Consider the following 13,416-nt stretch of genomic DNA (forward strand, 5'->3'; position numbering starts at 1 on the left):
GAGGATATGAACTGAGGAGACTATGGGGAGGATATGAACTATAAACTGAGGAGACTATGGGGAGGATATGGACTATAAACTGAGGAGACTATGGGGAAGATATGAACTGTAAACTTAGGAGACTATGGGGAGGATATGAACTGTAAACTAGGGAGCCTATGGGGAGGATATGGACTATAAACTGAGGAGACTATGGGGAGGATATGAACTGAGGAGACTATGGGGAGGATATGAACTGAGGAGACTATGGGGAGGATATGAACTATAAACTAGGGAGACTATGGGGAGGATATGGACTATAAACTGAGGAGACTATGGGGAGGATATGAACTGAGGAGACTATGGGGAGGATATAAACTGAGGAGACAATGGGGAGGATATGAACTGAGGAGACTATGGGGAGGATATGAACTATAAACTGAGGAGACTATGGGGAGGATATGAACTGTAAACTGAGGAGACTATGGGGAGGATTTGAACTGAGGAGACAATGGGGAGGATATAAACTGAGGAGACTATGGGGAGGATATGAACTGAGGAGACTATGGGGAGGATATGAACTATAAACTGAGGAGACTATGGGGAGGATATGAACTGTAAACTGAGGAGACTATGGGGAGGATTTGAACTGAGGAGACTATGGGGAGAAAATGAACTATAAACTGAGGAGACTATGGGAAGGATATGACCCGAGGAGACTATGGGGAGGATATGAACTATAAACTGAGGAGACTATGTGAAGGATATGAACTGAGGAGACTATGGGGAGGATATGAACTGAGGAGACTATGGGGAGGATATGAACTGAGGAGACTATGGGGAGGATATAAACTGAGGAGACTATGGGGAGGATATAAACTGAGGAGACTATGGGGAGGATATGAACTGAGGAGACTATAGGGAGGATATAAACTGAGGAGACTATGGGGAGGATATACACTATACACTAAGAAGACTATGGGGAGGATATGAACTGTAAACTGAGGAGACTATGGGGAGTATATGAACTGAGGAGAATATGGGGAGAATATAAACTGAGGAGACTATGGGGAGGATATGAACTGAGGAGACTATGGGGAGTATATGAACTGAGGAGAATATGGGGAGGATATAAACTGAGGAGACTATGGGGAGGATATGAACTGAGGAGACTATGGGAAGGATATAAACTGAGGAGACTATGGTGAGGATATGAACTGAGGAGACTATGGGGAGGATATGAACTATAAACTGAGGAGACTATGGGGAGGATATGGACTATAAACTGAGGAGACTATGGGGAAGATATGAACTGTAAACTTAGGAGACTATGGGGAGGATATGAACTGTAAACTAGGGAGCCTATGGGGAGGATATGGACTATAAACTGAGGAGACTATGGGGAGGATATGAACTGAGGAGACTATGGGGAGGATATGAACTGAGGAGACTATGGGGAGGATATGAACTATAAACTAGGGAGACTATGGGGAGGATATGGACTATAAACTGAGGAGACTATGGGGAGGATATGAACTGAGGAGACTATGGGGAGGATATAAACTGAGGAGACAATGGGGAGGATATGAACTGAGGAGACTATGGGGAGGATATGAACTATAAACTGAGGAGACTATGGGGAGGATATGAACTGTAAACTGAGGAGACTATGGGGAGGATTTGAACTGAGGAGACTATGGGGAGAAAATGAACTATAAACTGAGGAGACTATGGGAAGGATATGAACCGAGGAGACTATGGGGAGGATATGAACTATAAACTGAGGAGACTATGTGAAGGATATGAACTGAGGAGACTATGGGGAGGATATGAACTGAGGAGACTATGGGGAGGATATGAACTGAGGAGACTATGGGGAGGATATAAACTGAGGAGACTATGGGGAGTATATGAACTGTAAACTGAGGAGACTATGGGGAGGATATGAACTGAGGAGACTATGGGGAGGATATGAACTGAGGAGACAATGGGGAGGATATGAACTGTAAACTGAGGAGACTATGGGGAGGATATGAACTGTAAACTGAAGAGACTATGGGGAGCATATGAACTGAGGAGACTATGGGGAAGATATGAACTGAGGAGACAATGGGGAGGAAATGAACTATAAACTGAGGAGACTATGGGGAGGATATGAACTGAGGAGACTATGGGGAGAAAATGAACTATATACTGATGAGACTATGGGGAGGATATGAACTGTAAACTTAGGAGACTATGGGGAGGATATGAACTGAGGAGACTATGGGGAGGATATAAACTGAGGAGACTATGGGGAGGATATAAACTGAGGAGACTATGGGGAGGATATGAACTGAGGAGACTATGGGGAGGATATACACTGAGGAGACTATGGGGAGGATATACACTATACACTAAGAAGACTATGGGGAGGATATGAACTGTAAACTGAGGAGACTATTGGGAGGATATGAACTGAGGAGACAACGGTGAGAAAAATGAACTATAAACTGAGGAGACTATGGGGAGGATATGAACTGAGGAGACTATGGGGAGGATATAAACTGAGGAGACTATGGGGAGGATATAAACTGAGGAGACTATGGGGAGGATATGAACTGAGGAGACTATGGGGAGGATATGAACTGAGGAGACTATGGGGAGGATATACACTATACACTAAGAAGACTATGGGGAGGATATGAACTGTAAACTGAGGAGACTATGGGGAGTATATGAACTGAGGAGACTATGGGGAGTATATGATCTGAGGAGACTATGGGGAGTATATGAACTGAGGAGACTATGGGGAGTATATGAACTGAGGAGAATATGGGGAGAATATAAACTGAGGAGACTATGGGGAGGATATGAACTGAGGAGACTATGGGGAGGATATGAACTATAAACTGAGGAGACTATGGGGAGGATATGGACTATAAACTGAGGAGACTATGGGGAAGGTATGAACTGTAAACTTAGGAGACTATGGGGAGGATATGAACTGAGGAGACTATGGGGAGGATATGAACCGTGGAGACTATGGGGAGGATATGAACTGAGGAGACTATGGGGAGGATATGAACTGCGGAGACTATGGGAAGGATATAAACTGTAAACTTAGGAGACTATGGGGAGGATATGAACTGTAAACTGAGGAGACTATGGGGAGGATATGAATTGAGGAGACTATGGGGAGGATATGAACTGTAAACTGAGGTGACTATGGGGAGGATATGAACTGAGGAGACTATGGGGAGGATATAAACTGAGGAGACTATGGGGAGGATATGAACTGAGGAGACTATGGGGAGGATATGAACTGTAAACTGAAGAGACTATGGGGAGGATATGAACTGTAAACTGAGGAGACTATGGGGAGCATATGAACTGAGGAGACTATGGGGAGGAAATGAACTGAGGAGACAATGGGGAGGATATGAACTGTAAACTGAGGAGACTATGGGGAGGATATGAACTGAGGAGACTATGGGGAGAAAATGAACTATAAACTGAGGAGACTATGGGAAGGATATGAACCGAGGAGCCTATGGGGAGGATATAAACTGAGGAGACTATGGGGAGGATATGAACTGAGGAGACTATGGGGAGGATATAAACTGAGGAGACTATGGGGAGGATATGAACTATAAACTGTGGAGACTATGGGGAGGATATGAACTATAAACACTGGAGACTATGGGGAGGATATGAACTGTAAACTGAGGAGACTATTGGGAGGATATGAACTGATGAGACTATGGGGAGAAAAATGAACTATAAACTGAGGAGACTATGGGAAGGATATGAACCGAGGAGACTATGGGGAGGATATGAACTATAAACTGAGGAGACTATGGGGTGGATATGAACTGAGGAGACTATGGGGAGGATATGAACTGAGGAGACTATGGGGAGGATATAAACTGAGGAGACTATGGGGAGGATATACACTATACACTAAGAAGACTATGGGAGGATATGAACTGTAAACTGAGGAGACTATGGGGAGTATATGAACTGAGGAGACTATGGGGAGTATATGATCTGAGGAGACTATGGGGAGTATATGAACTGAGGAGACTATGGGGAGTATATGAACTGAGGAGAATATGGGGAGGATATAAACTGAGGAGACTATGGGGAGGATATGAACTGAGGAGACTATGGTGAAGGATATAAACTGAGGAGACTATGGTGAGGATATGAACTGAGGAGACTATGGGGAGGATATGAACTATAAACTGAGGAGACTATGGGGAGGATATGGACTATAAACTGAGGAGACTATGGGGAAGATATGAACTGTAAACTTAGGAGACTATGGGGAGGATATGAACTGTAAACTAGGGAGACTATGGGGAGGATATGGACTATAAACTGAGGAGACTATGGGGAGGATATGAACTGAGGAGACTATGGGGAGGATATGAACTATAAACTAGGGAGACTATGGGGAGGATATGGACTATAAACTGAGGAGACTATGGGGAGGATATGAACTGAGGAGACAATGGGGAGGATATAAACTGAGGAGACTATGGGGAGGATATGAACTGAGGAGACTATGGGGAGGATATGAACTATAAACTGAGGAGACTATGGGGAGGATATGAACTGTAAACTGAGGAGACTATGGGGAGGATTTGAACTGAGGAGACTATGGGGAGAAAATGAACTATAAACTGAGGAGACTATGGGAAGGATATGACCCGAGGAGACTATGGGGAGGATATGAACTATAAACTGAGGAGACTATGTGAAGGATATGAACTGAGGAGACTATGGGGAGGATATGAACTGAGGAGACTATGGGGAGGATATGAACTGAGGAGACTATGGGGAGGATATAAACTGAGGAGACTATGGGGAGTATATGAACTGTAAACTGAGGAGACTATGGGGAGCATATGAACTGAGGAGACTATGGGGAGGATATGAACTGAGGAGACAATGGGGAGGATATGAACTGTAAACTGAGGAGACTATGGGGAGCATATGAACTGTGGAGACTATGGGGAAGATATGAACTGAGGAGACAATGGGGAGGAAATGAACTATAAACTGAGGAGACTATGGGGAGGATATAAACTGAGGAGACTATGGGGAGGATATGAACTGAGGAGACTATGGGGAGGATATGAACTGAGGAGACTATGGGGAGGATATACACTATACACTAAGAAGACTATGGGGAGGATATGAACTGTAAACTGAGGAGACTATGGGGAGTATATGAACTGAGGAGACTATGGGGAGTATATGATCTGAGGAGACTATGGGGAGTATATGAACTGAGGAGACTATGGGGAGTATATGAACTGAGGAGAATATGGGGAGAATATAAACTGAGGAGACTATGGGGAGGATATGAACTGAGGAGACTATGGGGAGGATATGAACTATAAACTGAGGAGACTATGGGGAGGATATGGACTATAAACTGAGGAGACTATGGGGAAGGTATGAACTGTAAACTTAGGAGACTATGGGGAGGATATGAACTGAGGAGACTATGGGGAGGATATGAACCGTGGAGACTATGGGGAGGATATGAACTGAGGAGACTATGGGGAGGATATGAACTGCGGAGACTATGGGAAGGATATAAACTGTAAACTTAGGAGACTATGGGGAGGATATGAACTGTAAACTGAGGAGACTATGGGGAGGATATGAATTGAGGAGACTATGGGGAGGATATGAACTGTAAACTGAGGTGACTATGGGGAGGATATGAACTGAGGAGACTATGGGGAGGATATAAACTGAGGAGACTATGGGGAGGATATGAACTGAGGAGACTATGGGGAGGATATGAACTGTAAACTGAAGAGACTATGGGGAGGATATGAACTGTAAACTGAGGAGACTATGGGGAGCATATGAACTGAGGAGACTATGGGGAGGAAATGAACTGAGGAGACAATGGGGAGGATATGAACTGTAAACTGAGGAGACTATGGGGAGGATATGAACTGAGGAGACTATGGGGAGAAAATGAACTATAAACTGAGGAGACTATGGGAAGGATATGAACCGAGGAGCCTATGGGGAGGATATAAACTGAGGAGACTATGGGGAGGATATGAACTGAGGAGACTATGGGGAGGATATAAACTGAGGAGACTATGGGGAGGATATGAACTATAAACTGTGGAGACTATGGGGAGGATATGAACTATAAACACTGGAGACTATGGGGAGGATATGAACTGTAAACTGAGGAGACTATTGGGAGGATATGAACTGATGAGACTATGGGGAGAAAAATGAACTATAAACTGAGGAGACTATGGGAAGGATATGAACCGAGGAGACTATGGGGAGGATATGAACTATAAACTGAGGAGACTATGGGGTGGATATGAACTGAGGAGACTATGGGGAGGATATGAACTGAGGAGACTATGGGGAGGATATAAACTGAGGAGACTATGGGGAGGATATACACTATACACTAAGAAGACTATGGGAGGATATGAACTGTAAACTGAGGAGACTATGGGGAGTATATGAACTGAGGAGACTATGGGGAGTATATGATCTGAGGAGACTATGGGGAGTATATGAACTGAGGAGACTATGGGGAGTATATGAACTGAGGAGAATATGGGGAGGATATAAACTGAGGAGACTATGGGGAGGATATGAACTGAGGAGACTATGGTGAAGGATATAAACTGAGGAGACTATGGTGAGGATATGAACTGAGGAGACTATGGGGAGGATATGAACTATAAACTGAGGAGACTATGGGGAGGATATGGACTATAAACTGAGGAGACTATGGGGAAGATATGAACTGTAAACTTAGGAGACTATGGGGAGGATATGAACTGTAAACTAGGGAGACTATGGGGAGGATATGGACTATAAACTGAGGAGACTATGGGGAGGATATGAACTGAGGAGACTATGGGGAGGATATGAACTATAAACTAGGGAGACTATGGGGAGGATATGGACTATAAACTGAGGAGACTATGGGGAGGATATGAACTGAGGAGACAATGGGGAGGATATAAACTGAGGAGACTATGGGGAGGATATGAACTGAGGAGACTATGGGGAGGATATGAACTATAAACTGAGGAGACTATGGGGAGGATATGAACTGTAAACTGAGGAGACTATGGGGAGGATTTGAACTGAGGAGACTATGGGGAGAAAATGAACTATAAACTGAGGAGACTATGGGAAGGATATGACCCGAGGAGACTATGGGGAGGATATGAACTATAAACTGAGGAGACTATGTGAAGGATATGAACTGAGGAGACTATGGGGAGGATATGAACTGAGGAGACTATGGGGAGGATATGAACTGAGGAGACTATGGGGAGGATATAAACTGAGGAGACTATGGGGAGTATATGAACTGTAAACTGAGGAGACTATGGGGAGCATATGAACTGAGGAGACTATGGGGAGGATATGAACTGAGGAGACAATGGGGAGGATATGAACTGTAAACTGAGGAGACTATGGGGAGCATATGAACTGTGGAGACTATGGGGAAGATATGAACTGAGGAGACAATGGGGAGGAAATGAACTATAAACTGAGGAGACTATGGGGAGGATATGAACTGTAAACTTAGGAGACTATGGGGAGGATATGAACTGAGGAGACTATGGGGAGGATATGGACTATAAACTGAGGAGACTATGGGGAGGATATGAACTGTAAACTTAGGAGACTTTGGGGAGGATATTAACAGAGGAGACTATGGGGAGGATATAAACTGAGGAGACTATGGGGAGGATATGAACTGAGGAGACTATGGGGAGGATATAAACTGAGGAGACTATGGGGAGGATATGAACTATAAACTGTGGAGACTATGGGGAGGATATGAACTATAAACACTGGAGACTATGGGGAGGATATGAACTGTAAACTGAGGAGACTATTGGGAGGATATGAACTGAGGAGACTATGGGGAGAAAAATGAACTATAAACTGAGGAGACTATGGGAAGGATATGAACCGAGGAGACTATGGGGAGGATATGAACTGAGGAGACTATGGGGAGGACATAAACTGAGGAGACTATGGGGAGGATATACACTATACACTAAGAAGACTATGGGGAGGATATGAACTGTAAAATGAGGAGACTATGGGGAGTATATGAACTGAGGAGACTATGGGGAGTATATGAACTGAGGAGACTATGGGGAGTATATGAACTGAGGAGAATATGGGGAGGATATAAACTGAGGAGACTATGGGGAGGATATGAACTGAGGAGACTATGGGAAGGATATAAACTGAGGAGACTATGGTGAGGATATGAACTGAGGAGACTATGGGGAGGATATGAACTATAAACTGAGGAGACTATGGGGAGGATATGGACTATAAACTGAGGAGACTATAGGGAAGATATGAACTGTAAACTTAGGAGACTATGGGGAGGATATGAACTGTAAACTAGGGAGACTATGGGGAGGATATGGACTATAAACTGAGGAGACTATGGGGAGGATATGAACTGAGGAGACTATGGGGAGGATATGAACTATAAACTAGGGAGACTATGGGGAGGATATGGAGTATAAACTGAGGAGACTATGGGGAGGATATGAACTGAGGAGACTATGGGGAGGATATAAACTGAGGAGACTATGGGGAGGATATGAACTGAGGAGACTATGGGGAGGATATGAACTATAAACTGAGGAGACTATGGGGAGGATATGAACTGTAAACTGAGGAGACTATGGGGAGGATTTGAACTGAGGAGACTATGGGGAGAAAATGAGCTATAAACTGAGGAGACTATGGGAAGGATATGAACCGAGGAGACTATGGGGAGGATATGAACTATAAACTGAGGAGACTATGTGAAGGATATGAACTGAGGAGACTATGGGGAGGATATGAACTGAGGAGACTATGGGGAGGATATGAACTGAGGAGACTATGGGGAGGATATGAACTGAGGAGACTATGGGGAGGATATGAACTGAGGAGACTATGGGGAGAAAATGAACTATAAACTGAGGAGACTATGGGAAGGATATGAACCAAGGAGACTATGGGTAGGATATGAACTGAGGAGACTATGGGGAGGATATGAACTGAGGAGACTATGGGAAGGATATAAACTGAGGAGACTATGGGGAGGATATGAACTATACACTAAGAAGACTATGGGGAGGATATGAACTGTAAACTGAGGAGACTATGGGGAGGATATGAACTGATGAGACTATGGGGAGGATATGAACTGTAAACTGAGGAGACTATGGGGAGGATATGAACTGTAAACTGAGGAGACTATGGGGAGGAAATGCACTGAGGAGACTATGGGGAGGATATGAACTGTAAACTTAGGAGACTATGGGGAGGATATTAACTGTAAACTTAGGAGACTATGGGGAGGATGTTAACTGTACACTTAGGAGACTATGGGGAGGATATTAACTGTAAACTGAGGAGACTATGGGGAGGATATGAACTGTAAACTGAGGAGACTATGGGGAGGAAATGAACTGAGGAGACTATGGTGAGGATATGAACTGTAAACTTAGGAGACTATGGGGAGGATATTAACTGTAAACTTAGGAGACTATGGGGAGGATATTAACTGTAAACTTAGGAGACTATGGGGAGGATATATTATCTGTAGACTGAAGCGACTATGGGGAGGATATGAACTGAGGAGACTATGGGGAGGATAGGAACAGAGGAGACTATGGGGAGGATAGGAACTGAGGAGACTATGGGGAGGATATGAACTGTAAACTGAAGAGACCATGGGGAGGATATGAACTGAGGAGACTATGGGGAGGATATGATCTGAGGAGACTATGGGGAGGATAGGAACTGAGGAGACTATGGGGAGGATAGGAACTGAGGAGACTACGGGGAGGATATATACTGAGGAGACTACAGGAGGATATGAACTGAGGAGACTACGGGGAGGATATGAACTGAGGAGAGACTACGGGGAGGATATGAACTGAGGAGACTACGGGAGGATATGAACTGAGGAGACTACTGGGAGGATATGAACTGAGGAGACTACGGTGAGGATATGAACTGAGGAGACTACGGGGAGGATATGAACTGAGGAGACTACGGGGAGGATATGAACTGAGGAGACTACGGGGAGAATATGAACTGAGGAGACTACGGGGAGGATATGAACTGAGGAGACTATGGGAGGATATGAACTGAGGAGACTATGGGGAAGATATGAACTGAGGAGACAATGGGGAGGAAATGAACTATAAACTGAGGAGACTATGGGGAGGATATGAACTGAGGAGACTATGGGGAGAAAATGAACTATAAACTGAGGAGACTATGGGGAGGATATGAACTGTAAACTTAGGAGACTATGTGGAGGATATGAACTGAGGAGACTATGGGGAGGATATGGACTATAAACTGAGGAGACTATGGGGAGGATATGAACTGTAAACTTAGGAGACTATGGGGAGGATATGAACTGAGGAGACTATGGGGAGTATATGAACTGAGGAGACTATGGGGAGTATATGAACTGAGGAGACTATGGGGAGTATATGAACTGAGGAAAATATGGGGAGGATATAAACTGAGGAGACTATGGGGAGGATATAAACTGAGGAGACTATGGGAAGGATATAAACTGAGGAGACTATGGGGAGGATATGAACTGAGGAGACTATGGGGAGGATATAAACTGAGGAGACTATGGGGAGGATATGAACTGAGGAGACTATGGGGAGGATATGAACTGAGGAGACTATGGGGAGAAAATGAACTATAAACTGAGGAAACTATGGGAAGGATATGAACCGAGGAGAATATGGGGAGGATATGAACTGAGGAGACTATGGGGAGGATATGAACTGAGGAGACTATGGGGAGGATATGAACTGAGGAGACTATGGGGAGGATATGAACTGAGGAGACTATGGGGAGGATATAAACTGAGGAGACTATGGGGAGTATATGAACTGTAAACTGAGGAGACTATGGGGAGCATATGAACTGAGGAGACTATGGGGAGGATATGAACTGTAAACTGAAGAGACTATGGGGAGCATATGAACTGAGGAGACTATGGGGAAGATATGAACTGAGGAGACAATGGGGAGGAAATGAACTATAAACTGAGGAGACTATGGGGAGGATATGAACTGAGGAGACTATGGGGAGAAAATGAACTATAAACTGAGGAGACTATGGGGAGGATATGAACTGTAAACTTAGGAGACTATGTGGAGGATATGAACTGAGGAGACTATGGGGAGGATATGGACTATAAACTGAGGAGACTATGGGGAGGATATGAACTGTAAACTTAGGAGACTATGGGGAGGATATGAACTGAGGAGACTATGGGGAGTATATGAACTGAGGAGACTATGGGGAGTATATGAACTGAGGAGACTATGGGGAGTATATGAACTGAGGAAAATATGGGGAGGATATAAACTGAGGAGACTATGGGGAGGATATAAACTGAGGAGACTATGGGAAGGATATAAACTGAGGAGACTATGGGGAGGATATGAACTGAGGAGACTATGGGGAGGATATAAACTGAGGAGACTATGGGGAGGATATGAACTGAGGAGACTATGGGGAGGATATGAACTGAGGAGACTATGGGGAGAAAATGAACTATAAACTGAGGAAACTATGGGAAGGATATGAACCGAGGAGAATATGGGGAGGATATGAACTGAGGAGACTATGGGGAGGATATGAACTGAGGAGACTATGGGGAGGATATGAACTGAGGAGACTATGGGGAGGATATGAACTGAGGAGACTATGGGGAGGATATAAACTGAGGAGACTATGGGGAGTATATGAACTGTAAACTGAGGAGACTATGGGGAGCATATGAACTGAGGAGACTATGGGGAGGATATGAACTGTAAACTGAAGAGACTATGGGGAGCATATGAACTGAGGAGACTATGGGGAAGATATGAACTGAGGAGACAATGGGGAGGAAATGAACTATAAACTGAGGAGACTATGGGGAGGATATGAACTGAGGAGACTATGGGGAGAAAATGAACTATATACTGAGGAGACTATGGGGAGGATATGAACTGAGGAGACTATGGGGAGGATATGGACTGAGGAGACTATGGGGAGTATATGAACTGAGCAGACTATGGGGAGTATATGAACTGAGGAGAATATGGGGAGGATATAAACTGAGGAGACTATGGGGAGGATATGAACTGAGGAGACTATGGGAAGCATATAATCTGAGGAGACTATGGGGAGGATATGAACTGAGGAGACTATGGGGAGGATATAAACTGAGGAGACTATGGGGAGGATATGAACTGAGGAGACTATGGGGAGGATATGAACTGAGGAGACTATGGGGAGAAAATGAACTATAAACTGAGGAGACTATGGGAAGGATATGAACCGAGGAGACTATGGGGAGGGTATGAACTGAGGAGACTATGGGGAGGATATGAACTGAGGAGACTATGGGGAGGATATGAACTGAGGAGACTATGGGGAGGATATGAACTGAGGAGACTATGGGGAGGATATAAACTGAGGAGACTATGGGGAGGATATAAACTGAGGAGACTATGGGGAGGATATAAACTGAGGAGCCTATGGGGAGGATATGAACTATACACTAAGAAGACTATGGGGAGGATATGAACTGTAAACTGAGGAGACTATGGGGAGGATATGAACTGAGGAGACTATGGGGAGGATATGAACTGTAAACTGAGGAGACTATGGGGAGGATATGAACTGTAAACTGAGGAGACTATGGGGAGGATATGCACTGAGGAGACTATGGGGAGGATATGAACTGTAAACTTAGGAGACTATGGGGAGGATATTAAATGTAAACTTAGGAGACTATGGGGAGGATGTTAACTGTACACTTAGGAGACTATGGGGAGGATATTAACTGTAAACTGAGGAGACTATGGGGAGGATATGAACTGTAAACTGAGGAGACTATGGGGAGGAAATGAACTGAGGAGACTATGGTGAGGATATGAACTGTAAACTTAGGAGACTATGGGGAGGATATTAACTGTAAACTTAGGAGACTATGGGGAGGATATTAACTGTAAACTTAGGAGTCCTATGGGGAGGATATATTATCTGTAGACTGAAGCGACTATGGGGAGGATATGAACTGAGGAGACTATGGGGAGGATAGGAACAGAGGAGACTATGGGGAGGATAGGAACTGAGGAGACTATGGGGAGGATATGAACTGTAAACTGAAGAGACCATGGGGAGGATATGAACTGAGGAGACTATGGGGAGGATATGATCTGAGGAGACTATGGGGAGGATAGGAACTGAGGAGACTATGGGGAGGATAGGAACTGAGGAGACTACGGGGAGGATATGAACTGAGGAGACTACAGGAGGATATGAACTGAGGAGACTACGGGGAGGATATGAACTGAGGAGAGACTACGGGGAGGATATGAACTGAGGAGA

Source organism: Salmo salar, chromosome 09 (genome assembly GCF_965601325.2).
Source record: "Salmo salar chromosome 09, fSalSal1, whole genome shotgun sequence".
NCBI classification, from domain to species: domain Eukaryota; kingdom Metazoa; phylum Chordata; class Actinopteri; order Salmoniformes; family Salmonidae; genus Salmo; species Salmo salar.